Source organism: Corvus moneduloides, chromosome 7, assembly GCF_009650955.1.
Source record: "Corvus moneduloides isolate bCorMon1 chromosome 7, bCorMon1.pri, whole genome shotgun sequence".
NCBI classification, from domain to species: domain Eukaryota; kingdom Metazoa; phylum Chordata; class Aves; order Passeriformes; family Corvidae; genus Corvus; species Corvus moneduloides.
The window spans coordinates 18,272,171-18,286,374 of NC_045482.1; the positions used below are offsets into that span (position 1 = coordinate 18,272,171).

A 14,204-nucleotide genomic window follows, 5' to 3' on the forward strand; every position below is an offset into this window, starting at 1 on the left:
GTCCGCTCGGCCCTGGCCGAGTCCCCGTGCCAGAGCACGGGCACTTCCCCGGCTTTCTGGGCGGTGGCGTCAGGCAGCACAGCCGTGCTGCAGGGCCCGGGTGCCTCGGGAGCCCTTCAGAGGGCCCTGGGTGAACAGGGACAGTGGCCTGGCGTTGTCACCTGCGGGAGCGCCCCCTCAGGGCTGCCGCGGAGGCACGGCACGGCACGGCACGGCATCTGCACATCCCAGCTCCTCCAAAACGGGCAGGCCCCAGCTGCCCGCAGCTCTGGGCTCTGGGGAGGCAGTGTTGGCCGTTCCTGCTCTAAGCCTGGCCCAATCCCTCCTCTGCCTCCCCGCCAGGAAAAAGGCACTGGAAACACAGGAGAGAAGGCTACTGAAGATATAGATGATAACTGTAGGCTAGCGGGCTTGCTTCAGTTTTCATTAAGAGTGAATTAAAGTACTCCTTTAATAAGCATTGGAGTCAACCCATCATGAAGATTGTTTGAATATTCCATCCCTGCCACGTGGGCAAGAGTCAGTGGGTAGTTTGTCCTGAGATCAAGCCCCACCCTTTCTCTTCAGAAATCCCCCTTACTGTGTTACTAAACTGCCCGGATGTCTCCCAAAAGCTACTATGTAAGTATCTAATAGTCTGAATTACAAATATTAGGATAGTATCAGGTAATACCATTAGATTATCTCAGCATAAACTGAAATAAAATTGTAATGTTTATACATTTTACTTGATATATGTGCAAAAAAGAAAATTTGCTGTTGGGTGTGGTATAATGTTTATGATTAAATGCTTTATTCATACTTGTATGTCAATCTATTAGTGTGCTGTTAATTCAAATGTTACTATGATGTATTCTATCGCTGTTAGCACATTTATCACAGGTAGATGTGAAACTTAGACAAAGGTGTACATTCTCATTAATGATGAGCAGCCTATTCATCTTACTAGAGTGTAATTAATGTTAGTTACAATACTTAATTTTTCACTGTTTGTCATGGTGCATATTTAGCATTTCTTCTGTCCTTTATCAATCTGCTCTCCTATCACATGAGCACATCAAAAAGATATATGTAAATATCTGACCTGTTTTGATGCCTAATTTTTATACTTTTCCAAGACCTGGAATATTTTTAATCTTATCCTGTAGGCAGCACTGTTAGTTATAAAACAGACTGTAAAGTGTTGTCCATTGCTTTGGGGTTTGGGTTAACTTTATTTGCAATAATAACATAAAAATCAGATAACGAAGTAAAGCAGGGCACACCATGAAGACACAGATACTACTCACTGTAGTACTGTGCTGTGCTTGTGTGAGGTTGAAATGGTGCCAATTGTTCCCCTGGATTTTCAATTACCTGGTTTTTGTACTCTAAGGCTGTTAGTGCTAGTTAACTATGTTGTGTGAGTAACACAGCTCCAAAACCAATAGAAGCATGGAGTATCTGAAAAGTGCACGTTATTCCATAAATAAGTGCTACAACAGCTTGTTGTTATACTTTAGGAGCATCGCTTTGTCAATAATGTTGTTAGCAGTACAGAGCCAAACCACAGTCCCTTGTGCAGTGGTGCAAGAGGGGAAGAAGTTATGGCTAATGTGTCACACAGCAGGTGGGAAACAAGCCCTGCAGAGGTGGGTAAAAGGGACTGAGCACTGAACACATTCTTGGATTTGCTCCCCGGTACGCCAGTAAATCCAGCTGAGCTGGAATCCCAGGATAAGTCCATATTTTTGTATTGGTCCCAGAAAAAATACAATCACCTTAGCTGAAACCTGGGCAGCAAAGCATTTTTATTTCTTGATCATCCATAATTCCTATTAAGATGGATTGAAAGAGAATGGATCTTTCCATTAATTGTTGTTGAATGAAATTTCTTGGGAAAAATATCTGAGCTGGGTCAACCAAATGCATCAGGTGCAGAATGGATTTGGGATGTATTTTCTCAAAATTTCAAGGAACTGTGTCTGAGAGAAAGCACACCAATTCCTATTTGTTTGTCTCTTAATTGGTGGATATTACACCTCTAACGTATTAGGAATTAGTGGTATTTTTCTGTGAGATGACTTCTTTTGTAAACCACTTTTCATGCCAGACATGAAGCTGATCACATCTCCAACATAATGAAATCCATCTTAAAATTTCATTCAAGCCCTCAAGGGCCTGCAGAAAAACATAAATCTATTAGCAAATCTTTAAAATAGTTCATTTGTACGCCTTGGATTAATCATAATTTCCTTTTGACCCACCACAAGTGAAGTAGAAGGGAATCAAACACAGGAATTTAACACATTTCAGTATGAAAATTCAATTTGGACACAATTACAAGTAGGTGTAATTGTAGTTTAGTAGCAAATTAAGAACAAATATACCAAGCTAGGTTTAGGCATTTTAAACAAAATGATGGTTGAAGGTGCTCCACAGTGATTGAAATATGATAATAACCTGTAATGTGAGCAGAATTGAGTAGGGTTTTTTTCCATGCTACCAAAGCAATGCTTTATAGCAATGAGTTATATTTCTATGACTGCACCAAAATCTTTTTACTAAAAAAAACTTCTTCCTTTGAATTTTCTATGGCAAAAAGACCAAAAATTTTTCCATAAAATAACAAAATTCCTAAAATAATAGACTCTGGCATTCTCTTTCTCCCCACTTATCCCTCAGCCCTGACTTATTTGAGTAGAGGGAAATGCTAAACTAAAATGTCTCTTTTTAACTGATAAAGAATAAATACAAAGAAGCTACAAAGTTGCCTTTAACCTTTATGGCATTACAAAGCTAGGTATAACAACAAGCTGTAAAACACACCAAAAAGATGAGCATTTCACTCCATTTTGATTTGACCATTTTGCTTTCAAAAGGAATTTATAAAAACACCCAGGAACAATGAACATCTGAACTCAAAATGGTCCAGGTTTATTTTTACTCCAAAAGAAGAAGTCTCAATAGAGATATTGATTTTCTAGCATTCATCCAATATTGCACAGAAAATGGACCCGACCTTGCAATCCCTAGTGGAGACATGGAAGCAGTCATTACAGTCATGGTTCCCATTGATTTTAGTGGGATTACTTGCATAAGTAAGGGTTTTCAGGATGTGACCCAGTGTCCCATTAGCAGTAAGACCAAGCATACATGGATGTCAGTCCCACTCCATTCAGCAGGATGCAGTTTACCTTCCTGTCCTATATTCATCCTATGGTTTTATTCCTGCCTATTTATTCTACATATTTTTTGTTTTCTGTCCCACTGAGCCTCATCATTATGTGAAAAGTACCAGTCCTCCTGCCTTCCTGAGCGGGTTTTTTCACTTATCTTCCAATGTCATTTTGAGCTCAGAGTTGATGCCTGCACTTACAGATCTGTCTTCCTTTAGTTGTGTTGTCTATGATGATAAAAAAAGTCCTTTGGGCTACACACTACCTCTCACTGTATTTTTTAATCTCTGGGACCAAATGAGAAGACATTACTATACTTTGCAAAGTAAACACAGAGTAGTAGAAAGCTAAAAAATTCAGAGACTGATTTTTTTCTTAACCCTCAGGAGGTTTCTTGTGCCCCATGGCTTGTGCAGGAATGCTACTCCAGAACCTCACTGCTCAGAAGGATAGTAACCTCCTAATTGTGACTCAAACTATACCACTGACATTCTATTCAGGTTTGTTCTTGTGACAAGCTTATCCTTTACCTCAAATAGCTCTTTTCCTTCTTCAGTATTTCCTCACTAATGTAGCTGTGATAAGGAGTCACATCTCCTCTCTGCCTTCTTTTTTTTTCATTAAATGTGAGCAAGGTGGAGGAGAGGTGTGCAAGAAACAGGAAGACTACATGTTTGTACAGTGCCTTGCACAATTGCCCAGTCATGGTTCAGGGCTCCATAGGCTGACTTTGTTTCAGCAGTGAATAATAATGACCCTCCAGAACACACTGCATGCTTTATTCCAGATGGACACCATTAATTCCTTCAATTTTCATTGAGATGCAGAGCTTTAGAACAAGAATACTAGCAATTGATTATTTTTGTCAGTGGTATTTTCAAAGAAATGAAGAAATGAAATGTACAGTATATTTCAGTTTGCAATGATCATTCTGTTGTTCCATTTGCAATGGAAATGAGCATATAACATATTCATGTGTACAGATAAGGAAAATGACAAACATTAACATCCCTTCCTCTATTCATTTATAATATTCAGTTAAAAAAAAAAATTCTTCCATTCCCTAGTTTTTATTTTTGTTTCAGTAGCACAATGCAAAACAACAAAAAAGAGAGAATTAATAGGTAAAATACATTTAATTACTTTCTAAGCAAGTTTCCTGAAAATTAATATAATCTAAATCACAAATTCTTTGAAAATCTATCACTAAAAATATATAATTCCATGCCAGTTTCATTTTTTTATATCTTTTTATGTGTTTTAAATATAAAGTTGCTTATGACATCAAATAAACTAAGAGTCTGTGTGTGTACACACTTATATTTTCGTGGCCAAGCAGCCTTTGATATGAGACTCAGCCTGTTTAAGCGGACTGCAGTGTTTGCCTTCTCAGTGTCAGTCTGTTTCTGCACAATTTAATCTGCCACTAAAAATAAGTTTTTTGTTCTCATGGGTATAAAACAATATGCCAAGGATAAATCGGTGCAGCTTGCCTTCCTTAACATTTTAGGCACAACCTGAAAGTGCAGCTCTTTCCTTTTCTCATCTCAATGGGATGCTAACCTAACAATCACAATTTTAGGACAGGGAAATTGTTTTGAGCAGAAATAAATTGTCCTGCCAGTATTGTTTCATGGGGTAACATTAAGGCACATTGGGCCTGGGGTTCACAGCTTATGATATCTGGTTTTGGAGGACTGGGGTGAAAGTAAGAACATGTAGAGAAAGAAGAAGAATTAAATATGAGTTCTAGATTGTTCAAGTGAGTTGAAGCAGTTCAGCAATAGACATCCCAGAATCCTGCAAAGAGGCTTATTCTCCAACCACCTTCCCTGGCGCATCGCCACCTCCTGTCAGAGCCCCCGAGGAATTATTCTCTTTAAGTGTGGATTCCCTTTTTTCCTCTTTTGTTGAGGTATCTAAAGATACTGGGCTTTAACTTACGGCTTATATTTGCTGAACAAAACAAGAAAAAATATCTGTGGTTTTCTCTGCAGCTGCCAAGAAAGAGAAATCCGTTATTTGTAGCTCTAGGGGAGCAGCAGAGGAGGGGTCTTTTTGTCTGCTTTCCAAGGCCTGGAGTGGAGGCTATTGTGGTCTGGGAAGGGCAGGCTGGAGCAGCCACTGCTGCTATTGCACCAGGGTTTCCGTGCTCAGGCCGGGCACGGATCTGTGTGTGACATTCATACCTTCACCTGCTGTGAAACAGAGTTTTCAGCTTTGAATCTCAGTGAAGAGAAAATGAGCTGCCCCTCAGGAATATGAAGCTGAGGCTGACGTGTCCAAAGCCCTCCTTCCCTCTGGCAGCACCTCAGGGCAGCCACTGACACCTGCAGAATGTATCCTGCAAATGTGGCCACAGAACGGCAATGCCACAGGTGTAAAATCCTTATGATCAGTGCTCCCCATTGTGACCCTGAACAAGTTAATCACATCACTCCTCTTGAAGGTTCACACTGCCACTATATAATTTATGTGGGCCCTCAAAGATAGATGGAGACGTCAGCTATTGATCACAAGGAATCACTGCCAGTCAGTCTTTTTGTTGGTTTCCATCCTTGTGATGTGTTTTAAAAAATATTGTATGATTCAAAATTATACCTGTAAAACCTACAAGTAGAAAATTACTGTGTGCATTTAACTTTAATAACAACCTTGCGAATATTTATAGTACTAGTAGAGTAGAATGTGTTATACTAGTTTATTTCCCAGTCTGTTTTAAATGATATTATTCATTAGTAGTTGTGAAGTGGTATGACATATTTTTAATGTTGCTTGTTTGTAACAAAGGTTCTTAATACCTTTTCATAATGAAAGGGGATAAATGCTCACATGGAATATGGGAAATTGTGCTTGCAAGAGCACAGAGTGTTGTCTTAGGGTATTAAATTAGCATTTGGTACTGCTCTGCTTTGTGTGCATTTCTAGCAAATGTTTCAGCTACAAATCACTGTAATACACCTGTATTCTGGTTCTTCAATTCATATAGCATTTAAATCCTGCCAATACTGTGTCTTATAAATATAAATATGCAATTTAATTTAATTCAAGCATGCAACACATAATTTTTCTTCTAATTAAAATATGATATTGCAATATGGGAGCTGCCTGGGGCAGACAGGACGCATTAGATTGCCAAGCCAAAGGGAATTCTGAGACAGCTCTGAAGGCTGGCAGGGGAAGGGACCAACCCCCTGAGCCCTTGGCACAGGGCACCAGTGGTGCCCCGCCTGGAGGCTGTGGTGTTTGTGGTACCTGCAGGTGCAGCCTGGACTTGCTGGCCCCACTGCAGAGCCTTGCTGGCCTCGGCGCTGCAGACAGCGGGAGCCCGGCGGGGCACAGCCCCTGGTGCTGCGCTGCCCTGCCTGTCCTGTGCGAGCTGGCAGAGGCAGCACGGCCGCGGCAGCCTTACTGCTGCCTGAAGTTGGCTCATGTGCAGCAGAACTCCGTTTTGGGGAGGAGCGACTGCCCCACAGCAGCAACTCGAGGGATTCCTGTAACGCTCTCCCAGAATCGAGCAAAACAACACGAACAGGCCTTCTGCATAATGACTGAAAAACTGTTAATGGCCATCTTTAGTAACATAGCAACAGCCAAACCCTTGAAAAGAGGAAGTTTTCATTGAGAAAGCGTTTCATTTTAAACATTGAAATTTGGTATAATGTAGTGTATGAAATAAGTTTTGAAAGGAAGCTGATGATTAAGAAGAAATGCAGTGGGCATTTAATAAATGGAGGAACTGCAAGATAATTAACTGGCATGCATAAAGATTCATGCTTTATACCAAAATTTTAATTTTGCACATAAATGTGCCTGATGTAGGCAGCATTTAATCACCTAGCTGACAGGAGTAACTACTTTCATTTAACCTTGACTGAAGATCATGAATTCTAACAGGTTTAATTGGATACATCATTTAACAGAATGAACAGAGCAAATTTTTCTCAATTCATAGGTTCTGATTGACATGCACCAGCAATAAGGCGTTGCACAATTAAAGCTGATCTGTATTCCTGGCCTGGGCAGCAATTGCCATAGTGATGTGACACTGTTTGATCACTGTGGCACTGAAACTATACTGAATTTCCCCTTGTTTTGAAAAGGGCAATGCTTTAAAAAAAAGAGAGAAAGATAAAGAGATTTTGGCACTTTTTTTTTTTTTACATTAATCACATTTATATGCACAAACTGTAAGGGAAGGAACTTGTCTTGTTATCAGTAACTCAGAGGAAAGAAGGAAAAATGGTATATTCTTTTATCCATTTAGCACATTATTTACAGAAAGTCAAAAATGTGGATAGTCAAATGAATTGTAACACATTAAGGGCCTGATTGTTCTGGGCTTCCATTTGAATAGGAAGTAATTCTGTGCAGTTCTGCTATTCACCTGCAGTTTGGCCTCTCTGTCCTTGCCCAAATCAGTTCCACATCACAGATTACTTGCCAGCTGAGTAAAGGTACTGAGAAGGGGTGCTCGTATTGCAAATGAGGTAGAAAAGCATGAGAGGGAAGAAGTGGTACCCAACAGTGATCTGCTACATACTTTTCCTGGCACACAGTGTTTCATATGATAAAACCTTGAAAAAATTCATGGAGGAGCTGGCAACTTCCAGTTCCCCATATGGCTTCTGCCAGAACTTTCACTGCCTCTGGCACCTTTCACAAGTTCTGGGTTTGACCTTCATGAACTGGAATTGTTCTTCTATTGTTCAACCATAAATATATGCATACATACACACACACACACATATATACATATACACAAATGTGGTTTTTTATGTCACTGTCTTCCACTTGAATTTTTGCTTCCAATACCGCCTTTTAATTTTTTTTTTTTTTTAAGAGAAAGGTTTGCCAAACACTAAATGGTCCAAGGGCAGAGAAGCACACAGTGTGTTTCAGCCTGGCTCAGTAGAGCCAAAACTGCAGTAAAAAATCCTTCCTAAGTCCTGAACGACCTCTAAAAAAAAGCTTCAAGTACGTTCTGCTCCCACCATGAGCACTGCAACATCCATGCTCAGAACAGCAGGTAGCTTTTCCACATTTTTCTCTCTGCATCCCCTTAGCTTCAGTGACTAAGTGCTGGTCCTTGATCTCACCTGCAGACAGACCTATTGCTACCCATTTGGCATCCTTCATTTCTGTTTAGGCAATGTATATACACATCAAGCAACAAGCTTTGTAGGCGTGCACTGCAGTGGAAGACAGAAATCTTGGGAAAAGCTGGAATCCTGATAGGCTCAAAGACATGAACTTTAGAGTCAGGACCACTAGATGTATTAAAAAATACTTTTTTGGACATTTTAGAAGCCTCTCTAATTCAATTATTTGTAATACCTTCCTCTGTCAGAGGTATTTCCTACATGATTCATTGTAATACAGGCAAAGGTATTTGTCAGTATAATTTATCACTCACTAACATTTTTAAGTTTCAGGTAAATGATGGCATCACATCCCCTGCCTCTGCAGCCACATCATGTGCCTTGGAACCACAGCAGGTTCTTTTCTTCATGCATGGCGAGTTCTGGGTGCCTGGCTCTTCCCTGTGCAGGAAGGAGAGGCAGGATTCAGTCAGTGTGCCTCAGCCTGGCCAACAGGACACATTTCTAAGACAGGCATTGCCCGCGCCCTCCTCGCGTGGGGGCACACGGCAGCAGGAGGTAACCTGGCCCCACTCTGCCCAATCCTGAGCCCCTTCAGGCTGCTCAGCATGGCTGCTGCAAAACTGCTGGGCCCTTCTTTAAAGGGTATCTTTGGGCCCCATTTAGAAATGCTTGTGCTGTAATTTACTCCAAATTTCTCCAAACCTTCCCAATAAAACAGCTATCTGTCTTTTTAATGTCCTGTAATACACACAGGTTCCACCTCATGGTGTCCTCAAGGCAGGAAGACTTGAGGCACCCATTCAGCATTTCTCTAAAGAGATTCCCAGGGGCAGCCCTTTGCCTTCCCCAAGGTGCACAGAGCTTGTCAGGAGCACAGTTGGGATAAAGTACAGCCCTCTCCCAGGAGCCATGCTCAGCTCTGACTTTCCTGGGGAATACTAGAGAGTTCAGTAGAGCTGCATGGATACACATTTGCCAGGCTGAAGGGAATACAAATTCGCTGCTGGAGGGCATTGTTTCTCTGGCTACCCGGATGGCCCCAGCTCCAGCCAGTAGCTCTGTTCATGTGCACCCAGTGACACCAGTTCTGGAGTGGCTCGCTGTGCAGCACCCTTCTGACCTTTCCTTTATCAGCTCCCCAGCCAGTTCATCCTCTGCACTCAGAGTCATTTGGGTGCTCCGGCCGTGAGTCTCAGGAGTTGCACGTCGTTCTTGCCTTGTCTTCGTGCTCAGTCATCCACGCTGAATTATCTTCCACTCCTCCCTCAGGGAATAACCAAGGCTTTGACCTAGTGGGACTGTTTGTGTGCTTAAATGCTTTGATGTACCAGACACTGAGCTGCTTGCTCCCAAATCTAAGGTGGCTGGGGATTTCAGGCTGTTTTCAGAACAGTTTGTGCACTGGGAAGCATAATCTGACTGACAGTCAGCAAAGGACACCGACTTGTGCGTTTTCAAGTATTTTATCTATCATCTTTAAACCCTTCTGTTTTCTTCAGTTTCCAAACAGCTGTCTTTTCAAGTTTTGGATCTCCTAGAGAGGATATACAGCTGTAATAATAAACATATTTCATTTCAGAATCCTCAGGGAGAAGGGGACATTCTTTTTTCACTGATATAAGATCACGTCTGTAATTTCATTTTGAAGGCTGTTCTGAACAACTGGGTGAAATGAGAACACCAGTCCCATTTTCCCCAGGTTTTCCTGAATCCACCTTTGGACCATGACCTAAGCAAAATTCTGAGTGCAGTTAATGTTTACACCTTACTTGCACTGTGTAATTTAACTTTCAGCAATATAAAATGGGATAGCAGAAATATTTTTATGTGTTCTTACAATGTCCAAAGTTGTTTGTTACTGTTTTTATTTGAAGGAACTAGACACAATCCTGGCTGCCTTAACCACTGCCTTTGAGAGAGCTACAGCTGAGAAAATCCGCTGCCAGGAAGAAGTGAATAGAACTAACAAGGCTATTGAGCTGGCCAACAGATTAGTGAAAGGTCTGAGGTGAGGTCCTACAGGGCAGGCTAATGAAGCAGCCTACAGAAAGCACTTCTTTGTTATACACTACTGATCTGGCAATAACAGAGGTACTTAGCAAAGAACCTGATGAGCTGAAAAAATTATGTCATTATCATTCATTTTTTTCATAATAGAAACATGGTTTTGACCTTTGCATTTTCTTACATTTTTGCTTCATTGTGGTATATATTAACTGTAAGATTACCTGGTAACTAACCTATCCACGAGCATTAAGAGAAGTAGTCAATTGTGGATATTGACAATGAAGGCAATTTATTAAAATCTGATGACTATATTTGTAACAATTAAACAACACTAATGATTCTGCCCAGGGTTGGGATACATAGAATCTAATATAATTTGCACTACTTAGTTAAGCAATATGATAATTCTCTAATTATCTGTCTGAGATTTGCAATGGGTATTTCAGGAGAGAATAAATAATGGCAAAGCCATGAATTTTCAAAAATCCATATTGTCTGTTGATCCAGTCTGGCTCAAGGGAATCCATACTCACTGATGGATTTTTCATTTATCATTCATCTACTGATGAGACTGCTTTTTATACACACACACTTGTACACTTTTTATAGATAACTTTATTTTATTGCAACATTCATTTAGGAAATCTCTTGCGGTGGCTTACTGCCATTATAGGTTTTGTCCTCTTCTACCCAATACTTTCAAGTTGAGTTTGATAACCAAACACATAATAAACAGCAAAAATAGAAGATCCATTTGTTATTAAGCAAAATTATATGGCTGAGTGTGGCTAGTGGAACTTAGAATATAAAACAGGGTTTAAGACTTATTTCCTGAATCAATAGAAAGGATTTATTGACTAAAGGGGAGGGAGGGCAGTGCAGAAGGCCCATTGTTTCTGTTTGAAGAAGCAAGATGAATGCATTTAGAACGTTAACATCCTGGCTGAAAGTGTAATGTATTTTAGTGATTAATAATGCCTGTAAAACTAAACCATGTACCTAATATAGAATAATAAAATAAATAACATAGAAGACCTCTTTAAAGTGTGACAATAAATGATTGTTCCAATATTTTCTTCCACCTAACATATCATATTGTTTGGTTCTCCCATGTGCCTCCTGCTGGGCCTGACAAGTGCTGGAATAGCATACGTAGAGAGATGAAAGGCAAAGTGTGGGTATGCTGGGGGGGAGGCATAATGAAAAATAATCTAAAGGAGGAAACAGAGATAAAAGGAAAGAAGGAAAGTTGAGCCATGTGCTAGATGAAGACAGTAAAATGAGTTTTAATGGAAAGTCCTTCAGCTAGTACCTCCCAAAGCACCAGCCCCATGAAGAAGGCGGCCAGCTCGACAGATTGGTAATGGGAAATAGAATTCATTCCTGTTGTTAGCTGTACCACACTTGGTCAAAGGCAGTAATAACCATATGACAACTAGTGATGTACAGGAAAAAAACCGTTTTAATCTGCTCTGTGGTAAACAGTAGGTCACTGTTTACTATTAGCAAGCAGTGTAATACTAACACTGCTGTACTGGCTGTTTCTTTGTCTTAGTTTTTGCTGAGAAGACATTCTCTTATTTCTGTAGTTGTATTTTGTAAGGACAATTTCTCAAGGAAAATAAAATTATTCACAGCATTTTTTATAAGCAAACATGTAAAAATTTCTTTATTAACTGGTCTTTATAAATACACCTTTACCATGACAATAATAGTAAGTAACCAAATGTGTGAGTTTTCTTCTAATTCTTAGGGAAAGTGTTGACCAAACAGCAGAAGAGCTGATAGTGTCTAGCCAGGATCCCAGGGAAAAGCTTGTGTCATGTCAAATCTCTTATTGACTTTATGGCATAAAAGACCCTGGCCAGAAGTAAGGATTATTTTTTTCTGCCTTCTTCTCTGAGCCCTGGCACACAAGGACTGTTTTGGGTGGTTGCATGAGTAGTTGTTATCTGCACCAAGGAATCCTTTGCTTCTGACAGGTGCCAATAATGCTGTGGACATCTGCCTTGAAGGCATTGAATCAAGCTGACAACTCATTTTATATCAATCAAACAACAACCATTTTCAATAATTTCCCATCCAGCTGGGACTGAATTTGCACAAGTGATCTATGTATTAGAGACATTACCAATCCACAGAGACATTCAGCATCATGATTATGTTCTGTTTTCCCATAGAAACTCTTGCATCTGCAGAGAAAGCAACAACTTCTTCCACTATGCAGGAGGATGCTGACAACTCAATTTTGGTCACTTGCTGCCAAGCTCAACTTGCAACAGTCAACTTACGTCAGACTGGAAGGGGATTTTTTATGTCCAAGCTTGCCACTTGCAAATCCTCTCAGTTGATCCTCTAATTGATGTGGATCTGTGAACCTACAAGGTAATACTTTAGCATTCACTACTGTTTAGCCACTGTAATGTGTATTTTTTTAATAAACCCATGGTAAATGAATAGGAGTTTTAATCCTGTTTTCTGGGTAGAAAAGGAGAGCTGGACTTATCACCAAAGCTTTATTAGGAACAAGAAAAAATATGATGCAGAAATGTTCCAGATGGTAACTTTTCCTCAGTGTTATAGTTTATTTTCAAAGTGGTACTGGCATGAGCCCAAATTTTATTCTGCTTTGTGGAGATAATACCTTCTTCACAGATATATATATATATTTTTAAATACACAGTTAATCAGAAAAAAGCCTGGCACTGATTCCATTCCCTTTTTGACCTGTTGAACCATCATGTGGCTTACATGAATTCCTTCAAATACTTTATTTAATAGAACAGTATATTTGGAGGCAATGTTCTTCTGGAAAGGGCCAAAACATTCCCTTTGCTCGTGCTTGAAGTACATTTTGCTATCTGACTGGAGCTAGAGCTGACAACTAACCCACAGACCCTAGGAATGTGGTTAGCAAGCCAGGACAGCAGGCAGGCTCACCTTCTTGTACTCTGTCAAGTGCTGTGCCCTGCTGTTTGCATAAGGGGACCAGCTTTTATTATTCTACTCTGTCCCTGCTACCGTGCACCAGGGCAGCACAAAGCAAGATTTAGTGCTTGGATATAGTATTTGCTTGATAGCAATTGTTACAGTTAAGGCTGCACTGAGACTTCTGTCTTAACCTGCTGTTCTCCCATGCTCAGAATATTCTATTTCTTTTAAAAAAAATCCCTTTCATCTGAAATTTTTCATGCTTGTTATCAGCTGAAATATGATTTTTTGGCAAGCCTGAATAAAATTCATTCATATTTGAATTATACAAGGAAGTGGGTGTAAGGAGAAAGGTCTCTTTTTGCACATTCATAATTCACAAAAAAAGCTCCATATTACAAGCTGAAACTTTCCAGGTGGCTAGTTTTGACTGAAGGGTAGTCTTCATGCTAATTACAAAGAGAGAATGACTGAAAGAAAAATGAAAGAGAAAAATTAAAAATGACACATATTGTGATTAACTCATTTGTTTTGTAGGTGTGTCATACAAAAGTTCCATTGTGAGCCACTTAGAGCAAGTTTAAAGTAACAATTTCATTTAAGTTAAGATGAACTACCATAATTACATAATATCAATGTTTTGTGCTGCAATTTCACTAAGAATCTCTCTACAGAAGCTGCAGAAGCTTTTACTTATGCAAATGTGTAAGCTCACAGTGAAATCAGTGCAGAATCTTATGAATCATTAACTTTGGCCAGAAAGCCAGTCTGGGGAAGGGGGGAATGGCATCTGGGGAAGGGCAGCAACTGTCCCTATGCTCTGGGTCTCCCTGAACACCGAACTACTGAGGAAAATAACTCGGGGTTTTTGCAGTTTGTTCCAACTTACTACACTGACTGTTAGGGACAGAAAACCCCTAAAGCTTTGTTATTCTCTTTTCCTTGCTATATTCTCATATACTTGTGCACATAACAGGTGGCACATAATCGACCAGCACTGTGT

The 14,204-nt window shown here is 40.1% G+C and overlaps 2 long non-coding RNA genes across 11 annotated transcripts in view; one reads left to right on the forward strand and one right to left on the reverse strand.

The window, feature by feature from the left end:
* The window catches only part of LOC116446741, a 20,500-nt gene continuing 6,296 nt past the window's right edge, over positions 1-14,204 (forward strand). The window contains exons 1-2 of one of the 2 annotated variants that reach the window (XR_004241348.1): positions 1-621; positions 12,451-12,655. This is a non-coding gene — a long non-coding RNA (uncharacterized LOC116446741). The remainder of the gene's footprint in view (positions 622-12,450; positions 12,656-14,204) is intronic. The other variant, XR_004241347.1, reaches the window with a different exon arrangement.
* The window catches only part of LOC116446740, a 21,680-nt gene continuing 19,385 nt past the window's right edge, over positions 11,910-14,204 (reverse strand). For 8 of the 9 annotated variants that reach the window (XR_004241344.1, XR_004241340.1, XR_004241346.1 and 5 more), the window contains one exon: positions 11,910-13,671. This is a non-coding gene — a long non-coding RNA (uncharacterized LOC116446740). The remainder of the gene's footprint in view (positions 13,672-14,204) is intronic. The other variant, XR_004241345.1, reaches the window with a different exon arrangement.